Source organism: Vicugna pacos, chromosome 7, assembly GCF_048564905.1.
Source record: "Vicugna pacos chromosome 7, VicPac4, whole genome shotgun sequence".
Classification (NCBI taxonomy): Eukaryota; Metazoa; Chordata; class Mammalia; order Artiodactyla; family Camelidae; genus Vicugna; species Vicugna pacos.
This window is the reverse complement of record NC_132993.1, coordinates 16,764,938-16,777,360: the sequence shown is the minus strand read 5'-3', so window position 1 is coordinate 16,777,360 and position 12,423 is coordinate 16,764,938. Positions and strand designations below refer to the sequence as shown.

At 41.2% G+C, this 12,423-nt stretch overlaps 1 protein-coding gene across 2 annotated transcripts in view; it reads left to right on the top strand.

The window, feature by feature from the left end:
* The window catches only part of LRGUK (leucine rich repeats and guanylate kinase domain containing), a 100,755-nt gene that overhangs the window by 63,520 nt on the left and 24,812 nt on the right, over positions 1-12,423 (top strand). The window lies entirely within an intron of this gene.

The window sequence follows — 12,423 nt, the reverse complement described above, 5'->3', positions numbered from 1 at the left end:
GGTTCCATCCCCAAGGCGCTTGGCAAAACTGCAGGCCGATGGCCGGATGACAGAGCATCTCTCTGGAATGCAGGTTCCTGCCAAGGTCCCTGAAAATCAGAGCCTAGCTCCCTCCCAGAACCAAGAGCTGACTCAGGAGGGAGCAACCCATCAAGAAGAGCTTTCTCCCCGTGGCCACGGCAGCGCCGAGCCTCCTCCACAGCCCAGCACATCAGCGCCTGGTATTCCCCAGGAGGCTCCAAACCAGAAGGATGAGGGTGTTCAACAATCAGATCTTTCTTCCAAAACGGCAACCACAAATCTCCCTGAAAATGAGGCCCAGACATCCGGGGTGAAAGCCAGTGAAGGAGGGCAGCCTTCCCCAACTCCTTCCCAAGGGCCTCCTCGGCACCCTGACCCACTGCCAGCGCACAGCCCTCAGCTGAACCAGGATGAGGAATCCGGGGAGGCCACAGTGCTCCCCACCGGCCCTCCCCCGTCTGAAATTGCACAGAGGTCTGGCCCAACATCCCTCAGCCCCCAGGGAACGCAGGATGAGGAAATTGGGTCAGCCAGCCTGCCACCCAACAGTTCCCATCATGCTCCAAGAGATCCTTCTGGTCCTGACAAGGCCAAGACACCTGGACCACCTCTGGGAGATTCTCAACAACCTCTAGAGGAGGGAGTCCCCAAAGCTGAAGTTGTCCGGGTCAGCACTCCTTACCCAGAATTGTCACACCCTCAGGGCTCAACAAACACCAGACAGACCCAGGACAGGGAAGACCTAGTGGCTTTGCCTCCCACAAGCCGGCTGGCTCCCACCAGGTTGCCCCAGCCCCGGGTCCTTGCTCCCCTCCAGAGTCGGAGACCCACACCCAAACTCCTCTCACCCAGCCGGGCGGGGGCCTCAGGGACCGCCTCAGATCAGACCCTGACTCCCTCTCCCAGGCCCCCGCCAGCTCAGGAAGGAGACCCCAGTAAACTGCCTCCCATCAGTTCCCCTCGTCCCAAGCAGCCACAGACTCGGAGCCCCCATCAGGGCCACAGTCCTCGGCAAGTCCAGGAGGAGAAAGTCAGGGAGGTGAAACTCCCTCTTGTCAGTCCCCCCGCCCAGGACCGGGCTCCACAGCCTGCCCCTGATCCGCCCCAGGAAGAGGGGGCTCAGGCAGTTCAGCTCCCGCAGATCCCCACTTCTTTCTCCGAACGGCAGCTGCCGCAGAACACCAGGGCAGCCCAGCGTGACTCGAGGCCTGCAGAGGAAAGGCAGGCTCCCAAAGCAGGCCTTTCCTCTAGCAAGAAGATTCCAGACATACAGGCCTCGCCCCAAAACCAAAAGCCAGTGCAGCAGACCGGAGCTAGAAAAAAAAAACTCCCCACCCACGAAGAGACTCCTAAGGGGCCTGCACATCAGAGACGGGCGCCACCTGGAGGCCAGCAGGCAGCCTGGCAGCCAGAATCCCAGAGAGAGCCCACTCCCCCAGAGGCGCCCAGCCCCCCTAACCCCAGCCCTCTTGGGAGCCGTCAGGGGGACCAGAGAGAAAAAGGCCATACACCAGGCATTGCTGACCCACCCCATACAGCACCGTTACTTACAGAGGCCCAGTTACAGGAAGAGAAAAGGGGAAAAGTACATTATTCCAGGAAAAAGGCCCATACCAACCTCCCCCTAAATGCCCAGGTTCAGAAGGTAGCCATGTCTAAAAAGGGACCACCTTCAAAAAGAAATAATCCTGGAGGATTATCTCAGGAAAATAAACCTACTGAGGATGCCTCTGCAGAGTCACCACCAAGCACTTCTGCTCCTGGAGGACATCCAAGAAGAAAGAGAGAGAGTCATAGAAGAGGAAGTTCTCAGAAGGGAGAGACTGCTCCGGAACCCTCAGAGCAGGATGGCGTGGCCCCCGCCCAGCAGCCTGTTAAAGAGACGCACACCCATCAGGGGACCAGCCAGACCAGAGAGAGCTCGGTCCAAAGGGACAGTGCTTCCAGGCAGCAAGCCAGAAAGAGACATCCCTAGAAACATGGGGGAGCACCGCGGAATAGCAGCCCAGCCGCAGCCCAGGAGCAGGTGTCTGCCGAGGAACAGGGCAGCTGGAAGGGAAGGCTGCGGGCTCGGGGCAGTCAGAGCAGCGAGGTATAAGCCATCCCAGGGCACTGTGGTCTGTACACCAGCTTCCCTCCGCAACCCCAAGTCAGTGAGGGTGGGGCCCGTGGATAGAGTCTTAGAAGGCTGCCAGTGTTTGCACATTTGCGTCTCTTTTGTGGCCTGCCATCGCAGCCTGGAAGAGCGCCCTCTGGAGGGATACCCAGCAAGTGGTACCCCTGCTGCCAGCTGATAGAGCTGGTCTTAATAGTTGGTGTCAGCAAGGAGCCTTTGGTCCAGACTTGTGCGAATTCTAACATGAGTTCCAGCTCCAGCTGAAGCAGTGCCATACTGGCAGTAAGTTTCGTTTTCTTCATTAGGGAAATTCACTTCTAGATTAGAAAAATTTCTCAGGCTTCTTGCTTTATTGAGAGGTCCAGAAGCAAAATAAACTCTGAGAAAGGAAGACTTTGCAGTTCCTCAGTCTTGATCTCTTCCACAAGGATTCCAAACCCACAGTTAATTTGTGGGAAGAAGACAAGTCCTTTACACCCATGACACTGTGATCGAGAGCGTCAGATTCACGTTGACACATTGCCTGAAAGTAAATTTTGCTTGAAATGAATACCTTCCCTCTCTCTCTGAATAGGAACCACAGATAAATTAGCCCATACCTTCATTATGCCGAACCATCTGGTTGAATCACTTAAAGGAATTAGTGGGGAGAAAATTCAGGCGAATCTGTTTTTTATTTATCTATTCATACCATCAGGATTCTTTTGCTGGAGAGTGACAGGAATCCAACCTGAGCCACTGTATGTGAATCTATTAGGAGGGAGTGGAGTATCTTACACAACCAAACTATGGGGAGGGCAGAGGTGCAGCAGAACCTCAGGGAGACTGAGGACCATCTCTGAACATAACCTGGCCTCCTGTCATCCCCAGTGTTTTCGTCGTCTCCTGGACTCTTGTCACCTCCAGGACTCTCATCATTTCTCATCTCTGTATTTTCTCCATGCTGGCTTCATCCCCTATACTTTAAATGACTCTGTTATTTTCTGTACATGGCAGAGAACATGACCATCAAGAGCTCTTAAATTTTACATCTGGTTTTACATCTGGCAGCTCCCACTATTAGAAAGGGATTAATTCACGTGCTCCTTGGCCCTAAGATTTTATATATATATATATATATATATAAATATATATATTTTATATATATATAAAAAATATATATATATATATTTTTTTTTTCCAGGGAAAGACTGGCTCTGCTTGGGTCAGATGCTCATCCTTCAACCAATCTCCTCTGACTGGGGACAGGGTCACATTTAAATATATTCAGTGGGTTCACTCTTGTGAATCCTAGCATTCACATAAAAGAAAATAACCATAAGCAGAGCAACCGATCTAAGATTTAAGAATTTACAAGAGATTTATTGAGTACTTACTGTGTGCACAGCAGCATGCTAAGCTGTGTTGGGCATCCCGTGTTTAAAAGTGGAACTGATGACTGCATGCCTGTATAAGTGTGTTTTATCTTACACAAAAGGCATGTGTCCACAAAAATTGTATGCAAAGTGTTACTTCAAGGGCAGTAGAGGAAATTGATATTTTTACAATCCAGGATGCAGGACTCCTCCTGTATAATGAAGAGCCTACGTTATACTAGTAATTACCCTCTGATTTATCTGGTTTGCCCAAGATGAAATTAATACAGTGAATTTTTTTTAATATATCATAGCTTATTTTTTATAAGGTTAGTTCCAGTCCTCCAACAGGATTGATCGGGCACTTCTTATACACCAGACACCATGATGGTGGCTACATATAGTGAGCTGATGAGGACACTTAAAGAAGCTCTCTCTCTCATCAAGGAGATAAGAGGGTTCATTATAATACCATGTGATTAGGGCAACTGGAGGCCCCACAGTGAGCTAGGATAGGTTTAGCATCAAATAGACAAGAAAACCCAATTCTTAACTTTTCCAAAATGTCATAAGAAAACTAAGGAAGGACACTGAGTTCAGCCTGGGATGTGAGAATTGGGTCAGAAACCACTTCCAAGAGGAGCTCATCCTTCAGCTAAGCCATCAAGGTTGCGAAGTAGTCAGCAGACAGATGGGAGAGAGGGCAAGGTCCCTTAGGAGAGGGCACAGCGTGTGCCTAAGCATGGAGGCAAGAGCAGGCGTAGCATCTTCTGAGCACTCAGCTGTCAGGAGTAGGTGCATGTAGAGCCAAAGGGCACTTTGTGCTATGTTAAGGAGCTTGGAAACTTGACCGTCTAACCACGGGGAGCCATGGAATGGTTAGTTTTTTTATCTAAGAGGCACCCGTCTCAGAGTTGGCATGGAGGATCACTTTAATTTAAGGAGAGCAATACAGATGGCAGGAAGAATGGCTGAGAACCATGGCAGTAGTCCTGACAGAAAGGTAAGGGCCTGAATAAGGCGTCGTAGCAGGAATGGGCAGATGCAAGGTATTTGGACTGGATGTGGGGACAGAGCAGATTGTGCAAGAGAGGAGTATGATCTGGATAACCACCCAGTCTTTATGACCCGTGCACGGGGCATTTCAGAGGCACCAATACCTCACTGAGGTGAAGAACTTTAGAAATGTACTTGGTCTCCTCCTTGGGCAGCTGTTTCTGAGGTGTCTTAGGGCATCTGGGGTTGCATTTTCATCAGGGTCCTAATGCAAAGTGAGATGCCAGATTTCCCTTCATTTGACTTGGAAGAAGCCTTAGCGCCCTTCCTGGGGGCCCGTGATGGTGCCAGCTCTGCGTTTGTGTCTGTGTTTTGGTTGTGCAGATGTCTCCAGTTCAGTGCAGCTAGACAACCCTTTGTGTTTCAAGGAAAGGAGTAGAAAAGACTACCAACTCCTCGCTGGTAAGAGGTTTTTACTATTACTGATTTTTTTGGTAGAAGGGAAACTCCTGCCTTTTAATTGTAGAACATAAATATTTTTAAATTGCCATTTTCCATCTATCTTTACAAGCAAAGTTGATACCACTTTCATTTGCTGTGTTCCTCAGCAAAATGCTCTCAATGGGGGAGAAAAAGAACTTTGTGGACTTCAGTCATTCTGTTAGCTAATATAATCTTCAGCTTTTTAAAAGAAATCTGGCACATAGTATTCAAATCAACAGAGATAATTGTTCCCCTGTGCACAAGAGCCCTCTTCAGATATTTAAAGAGCTAAATCAATTATTTTCAAACCTCAAAAGATAATTGGACAAAGGGTATATGATTGGGTAATTTACAAAAGAAGAAATTAAAATGGCCAGAAAATATGTTGAAAAGTATTAAACCTTCACTATCACTGTAAGTCAAAACAGAATAGACTTTTTTGGGTACCAAAATGGCAAAGATGGAAAACAAATTAATGGCTGTTCTTGGTGAGGTAAAGAGTAAATGAACTTTCTGTATCGTGGAGACAGCACAACTTTTCTGGGGACAGTTTCACAGTATCTGTCAAAGCCTTACAATGTTGCATATTTTTAACCTAGCAATTCTAATCTAAGAATTAGCATGAGGAAGTAATTTAAGTACAAGGATGTTCGTATTACTGTCTTATAATAAAATCTGAAAATAATCTAGCCATCAAATGGGATTTTAAAAATGAGTTATGGGAAGGAAGTTTTGATACAGCTCTATGTTGCCATTGTAATCATGTTGTAGAAGAATGCATAGAGAAAGAAAATGTTTGTTACTTATTAAGAAAGCAGGTTAAGGAGGTGTGGCTAGTGTGGTTCCAGTTGTGAGCTCTGAGTGGTTAGATTATGGATAATTTTAATTTTCTCATTTATGCCTTTTAGTGTTTTGTAAATTTTCTACAATGAACCTGTGTTTATTCGGAAAAAGTTATATAGAACTAAAGTCCCACACATAAAAAGCTGTCCTATGAAAGCAGCAACCTCATGTTCTGTTTCTTTTTTGGCATAATGAGGACTTTCTAAGAGTCAGAATCATGTACAGGGGAACCAGCAGGCTTTCTCCAGAACTTCGACGCTCTATGACAGGAATCTTCCAGAAAGTCTCCTTACGTTGGGTGACTAGTTGGACCGGCTGAAATACAAGGTTCCTCTTATAATCTATGATCTGTTCACTACAACTGGCTCTACTTGCTGGCTCTGAAGAACCCAGCAGGCTATTTTATTAAATACAGAGCTTAGTGCTAGAAAATTGCACACAGCTAGTCCTTGTTAGATCAGTGGCTTTCGAACTTTCTAGTCCAAAACCCATAACTAAAAATACATCTCACAATATCATGACCCACCTACACACAGACACATAGGAAACAAAAGTACAATGAAATACCTTTACTGTGGTGGTAAACCCTGATACTTTCTATTTTATTCAATCTTACTTTTCCAAGCTGCTCATGACCTACTAAAGTGATTTTGCAGTTTAGTCTGCAGTTTGAAAAACCCAGTCCTGAGCGCTCTGGAGCTTTGTTGTGGTGCTGTTCTTAGAGGCCAACTGTCCAGATGCTTCCCTGCTCTGCTTGCCTTCAAGTGAGGTGGAATACGTTGGCATGATTGATGCTGAATTGTTTTCCGGGACAGTAGAAGGACCCAGGGTATTGGCAGTTATGTTCTTTGTTAGTGTTAGGGCTCCAGAAAAGATGTATCGGAAATGTTTATGCATAGTAGTAAGTTCTTATGTAAAGCAAAAAAAAAAAATCAGTCTCAAAATAATCCTGATCTATAGTATTTTAACCACTTAGCTGGTTGCATTTCCTCTTGCTCCATAACAGCACTGAAAATCACCTTTTTACTATAAAAGTTCCTCCAAATTCCACTTCAGATAATTGTACCATTTCTAAAGTGTCTAGCACAGTATGTGCATAAGTGAATTTGATTAATTGCTTAGTTCAGTTTGAAAAACATCGTTCTAGAAATCACTTTTCTTTATTGACCAGGCATTCAGAGAAGACCATAAGAAGAGACTGTTTCTTTGTGTTGATGATAAAGTTAGACCACCAGATCTTTGTTCTCAAAGGTGATCATGAGAAAACAGTCATGATTAGCAAAAGCTGGAGATCTTTTTTAAAAGTTTGTAACCTTAGAAATTTATGATTTCAGATAACACTAAAAGTCAAAATTATCATTGGAAATTCTGGCTCTAGCTGTGTGACCTTGGGCAAGTTACAAAATTCCCATGTATAAAATTGAGATAATTGATAGTATCTATCTCAAGATTATTGTTAGGATTAAATGAGTTCAATTTATTGAAAAACACCCAGAACAAAGTCTGACACACCGTAAGTGCTTATATGAGTGTCTGTTAGCTTTAACCTGTAAGCAGAAAAAAAATTTTTTTAAATAACATTTTATCCTTAATTGGAATAGAACAACACTGTTCAGAGTAGGTAAAATATTTGGCAAATGGCATGGTCTTCTCTGAAAATCCTTTTTAAAAACTTTGACAACCTTAATTGAATTAAGGGGCTTAAACAGAATTAGAATAATATTGGAAAGAAATTGTAGTTCAGCAAAACATTTCTGAGACTGAGTGTTTTTCATGCACATTCACAGGTAGGCTTGTATCTTGGAGAACGAAGTGGGGAGACATCAGCTCTGAGGTTTTTATGAAACTGACTCATGATACACACAGAAAAGACTGTAATAACACCTGGAACATAGTACCTACTCAATAAATGTTATTTATAATTTTTGCTATTTTTTGTCATTGATAATATCAAAGACATAAAATCAATCTGTGTTTCAGATTGATTAAGTGGTAAATGCCAACAAGCTACCTGATTCAGGAATAAAATACCAGATAAGTGGGGATTTTGTTTTCTTTTACGGTGGTTTGAAACAAACATTGGCTTCTACAAGCTACCAGATCTAAAGACCCTTGGTTTCCAAGGGCAAAGATAGCAAAAGAAAGACAAAAGATGTCTTTGCTTGAGAAGTGACCAATGAAACAACATCTTTGAAAATGTTGTTCTTGAAGGATGAGCCCTTGAGCAAAGACCACACTTCCCGGAGGTGGGGGTATAGGGTTGGGTCAAAATCACATCAGAAATTTAGTATCAAACCTATATTGCTCAAAGGAGAGGAAACCTTTAGTGTGTGTTCAAGCTCCCTGCAGGTGTCTGTCTGATTTCCTGCCAGTCTTAGCTTCCCTTTTCTCCTCTGCCTTTCCCTGATTCTGTACACATCCAGATCTTATGCATCAAGTTTCCACTCTTGAAATCTACCTGTCTTATGTCCTGTCTCCTTCAAAGTGTCAGTTCACTTCTTCATGATAAAGTCATCCATTAAAAGAACACTCTTGAGATTCAGGGTACTATTGTTATTATGTTTTTTCTGGGACACCCTGGATAGGGTATTCCAGTATTGAACCCATTAGTTTGGCTCTACTGAAGACATTTCAAAGTATGAAGTTCAACAGAGAGAAGCATTTATTTTGTACCTCATTCTCTGTGAGTGGAAAGACGCACTCACGTGCTTTCCTTTGTCCTGCATCTGTTCTCTGCTTAAATGCCTGATTATTCCTTTGATTGGACACTCAAGAATATAGCGCTTTACTGTTAGAATGGTTTCGTGTGTTCATTTTACCATGTATATAACATGAACATTATTACTGTATTTTTTTGGACTCATATGGTAGCTTTCTACTACAAAAGCTATTTTGCTGTGGAAAATGATTATGGACATTATGTGAAATGATTATTTTTCTAGTTGCTATTATTCCTTTCTCAGAAGCACAGAGAGACAAGACTTTTAAGATTTAATTCTGTCCTGGGAAAATGGCTTCTTTCAGCACCTTCAGTTTTGTGATAGTAACTTCCTTAATGAACTGAATATTTCCCTTAATTTTCCGCTATGAATTATGTAACTATCCTATTAAAAGTAAATAAATATTTTAAATTGTGCCGATTATTGTTTTCAGCCCTTTTTATGGTTACATATTTTGGTATTGAAACACTTTTACAGGGATTTTTATAGCTATTTATATTTTATGTATATATATGTATTTAATCATGGTAGGTATAAATTACTCTTGTTAGTTTCAAAAAACTCACTATTACCTAAATAAACATGTGTTTTTTTTAAAGTCCCATTTGAGTGGGAAGGAAAAATGAATGATTCTGGCTGAGAACTATTGTCTGAAAATTAAAGCCTGTTTCCAAGTCATACATTTCTAAGTGTTTTCAAAGAGAGACAGACTAGTGTTGATTTATTTTTTTTTTTTGGCAAGGTTTTATTTAAATGTCAAAAATGTATACTTTAAAGTGTTCAGTCTTGTGTTTTTGGACAGGAGAATGCCTTCGTTGCTTTGCTATGCAAGTAATCTTACTGCTATAGAAAAATTGGTTATGAAAGTAGGGATCTTTTGCCTTTGAAAATATTCACAATCTGATTCAAATTCTAATTTTATTACCAGTTATTGAAATGGCTTTGTGCCTGTAATATCAGATCAACATCTTTTCTTTCCTCCTTTTTTTTTTTTTTGTTTTTTGCAGTAAAAGAACCTATTTAGTCTGTGCGATGATACGTTAGGAAATACACATACAAATGTTTTATCTTAGATTTGTGGCTTCTACTACATTTGTTATTTCGGTTGGGTTGTATGCCTATTCTTTTAAAATGTTTTAAAATGTTATTTTATTATTTTAATTCACTTGACTGCCAAGAGATATAAGTCTAAATAAAAGGTCTAAGTTATTTTGAATTAATTTGAGATGTAGTTCCAGTTGTTCCACATATTTCATTTATATTTTCCTGCCTTTGATAATGATACCAACCCATAAAATAACTTAAAAGTCTGTCATACCTCGTTAGATTCATGTATGCCTCATTGTAGGTGTTTAATTTAACTAGCCTATACACTGAGGAACTTGGTAATTTTTATGGACTGGACAGTAACTTATATATGTATATATATATATATTTTTTAACATTGCCTCAAGGTTGGACAGTAACTTATATATATATATATTTTTTCTTTTTAACGTTGCCTCAAGGTTGACTTTAATTGAGATACTTTGAATAAGATCACTTTAAGAAACTTTGTTGCATTATGATGTTGGTAATTATATTTTCTTTTTTTTAATTGAGAAATAGAATCTCTTATCCATTAATGTATTAAGACATTAGAAATTATATTAAGAACTATATGTAACTCTTTATTATAGGAGTCCAAGTCACTGAAGTGGTGGCATTATAATGTAATTTAATAGTAATCTAAACACATTATCTTTACCCAAAATGTTTTGTTGCTGAGAAGCCATTAGGACATTACATGTTGAATTATAGCTGCATTGTATCATCAGATAGAACTTGATTTGTCTCTATTGTAGTACAAATAGCATATGTCTGAGAGAGCTAGAAGAAGGAACCCTGACACAGATACTGTATTTTAAAAAAGCTTTTATATATAAAGCATCCTTTCTATGGAAATTATATAAATATGCTTTCTATTTCTTTACATTTTATCCTAACTTCTTCCAAATTCAACTGGCCTTTTTCACAATGCTCTGTTCTTAGAGTCCCATCAAGAGGACAAGAGTTCCGGTTTTCCATTTGTTTGCTTGTTTGTTTTTTAATGAGCACAGAATCCAGCCCCACCATCTCCTTTTTTCTCCTGTGCTTCAGCCGTGCTGAATTCTTTACTGTAACTCAGTTGTGTTAAGCACGCTTCTGGGTCCTTATGTAAAGCCACTCTCTTTGCCTGAAATGCTTTCACCCCAGATGTTTGATGCCTTCCTTCTTTATGACTTGAGATCACTGTCCAGATGTCACCACGTTAGAGAGGTTTTTCTTTGACCATCTCAGTCTGTCTCCTTATCTGGCTTCCTGGTCCTTCAATGCACTTATTCCTACCTGACATTATCTGACGTGTTATCTGTCTGTCTCCAACAGTAGAATGTCAAGTCCCATGGGTCAAGGACTTTTTATTGACTGCCATATCCCCAACGTCCAGAGCACTGTCTGGCAGGCACATAGCATATGCTCAACGAATATGAGTTGAATGGCTTTTCCATCACAGGGATTTAACAGAGAATGTTTCCATAATGATAACAGTTGTCTCCTATCATGTCTGTGATTGTTATAAATATAGTTACTACAGTGTTCCTTTCCAGAATGCTCTATCACCTTGGGACCTTGGCTGTGGATTTGCCCATTTGTTGCGTCTTCTGAGTTTCTTCCCCTCTCTCAAGACAGATGCTGGGTTGTGGAGCTTCTGACTTCCGTGCCATGGTTAAATAGTTGTATTTGTCTGAAACACTTTTTACCTTGTTTTTATTGGCTCGGGATTGCCACACAATTTGGTGGGAGTTCAATTTCAGATTCCATACCAGCAACACGGCACAGGATTAGAAGTCTGATTTCCCACAGGTGTTCCTACCCTCAGTCCAGGTGAGACTGTGCCCAGGCTAAGTCCTGAGGTCCATGGGCTGAGATTTCTGGACACTTCCTTTCCAACTTCTCGGGTCTTGTACATGAAGCACACAGGGACTGGTCTCCCCTCTTAGCCCAGAAACCTTAGCCCCCAAAACACTCTGCCTCTTGGCTTCAATTCCCAACTCCTCCTACGTGGAATCTTCACTTCACTTCTAGCACCTGGAAATTTTTCTTTCTTGGTTTCAATTTTGCTGTGTATCAAAAACAAACTTCTGTAATATATTATCCAGTGTTTATTTTGTCTTGGCTGGAGATAGCTTCCCCCAGTCTGCTCAGTCGGCCATATTGGCTAGTAGTCCATGTGGAATTTATTTATTTTGGCATTTTTAGAGTGATACTGAAAGTGTTGATGTTCCTATATATCCAAAGGTATTTACACCTGGGCCCCCTATACGTGTGCAGTAATAGAAACTTGGACTCTTTATATTGTAAGTGTCTGGATGTTCTAATGTTTTAAAGGAAACATTAGACATTATTTATGAATACTGTTAAATAGTGACCTCATCATCCATTCCACTCTTTTTTAGTTTCTTAGCATTGCATGTTTTATTATTATTATTATATTGTTGCTGCTATTATTATGTTGCTGCTGCTGCTGTGGTTATTGTTATTATTATTATTATTATTATAGCCTTTTAGGATAATTTTGTCAAATGGAAAGTAATTATAAAGGGAACTTTTCAGTTAAGTATCTGAAAACCATTGTTTTTGCCAGGTTTTACTTCCTTTAATTCCATTCATAAGCTTACATTGATTAAACACTAAGTATACTCTCAGGACGTATCTACTAGGTGCTACAGGGTCACTTTATAATTTACAGTCATAATTATTATCATAGCCTAAGACATATTTTTAGCTATCTTATTTTCAAATTGAAATTCACAGACTTTAACTATATACTTTGTTGTGTTTGGGCAAATCCAGATATAAAACATTTCTC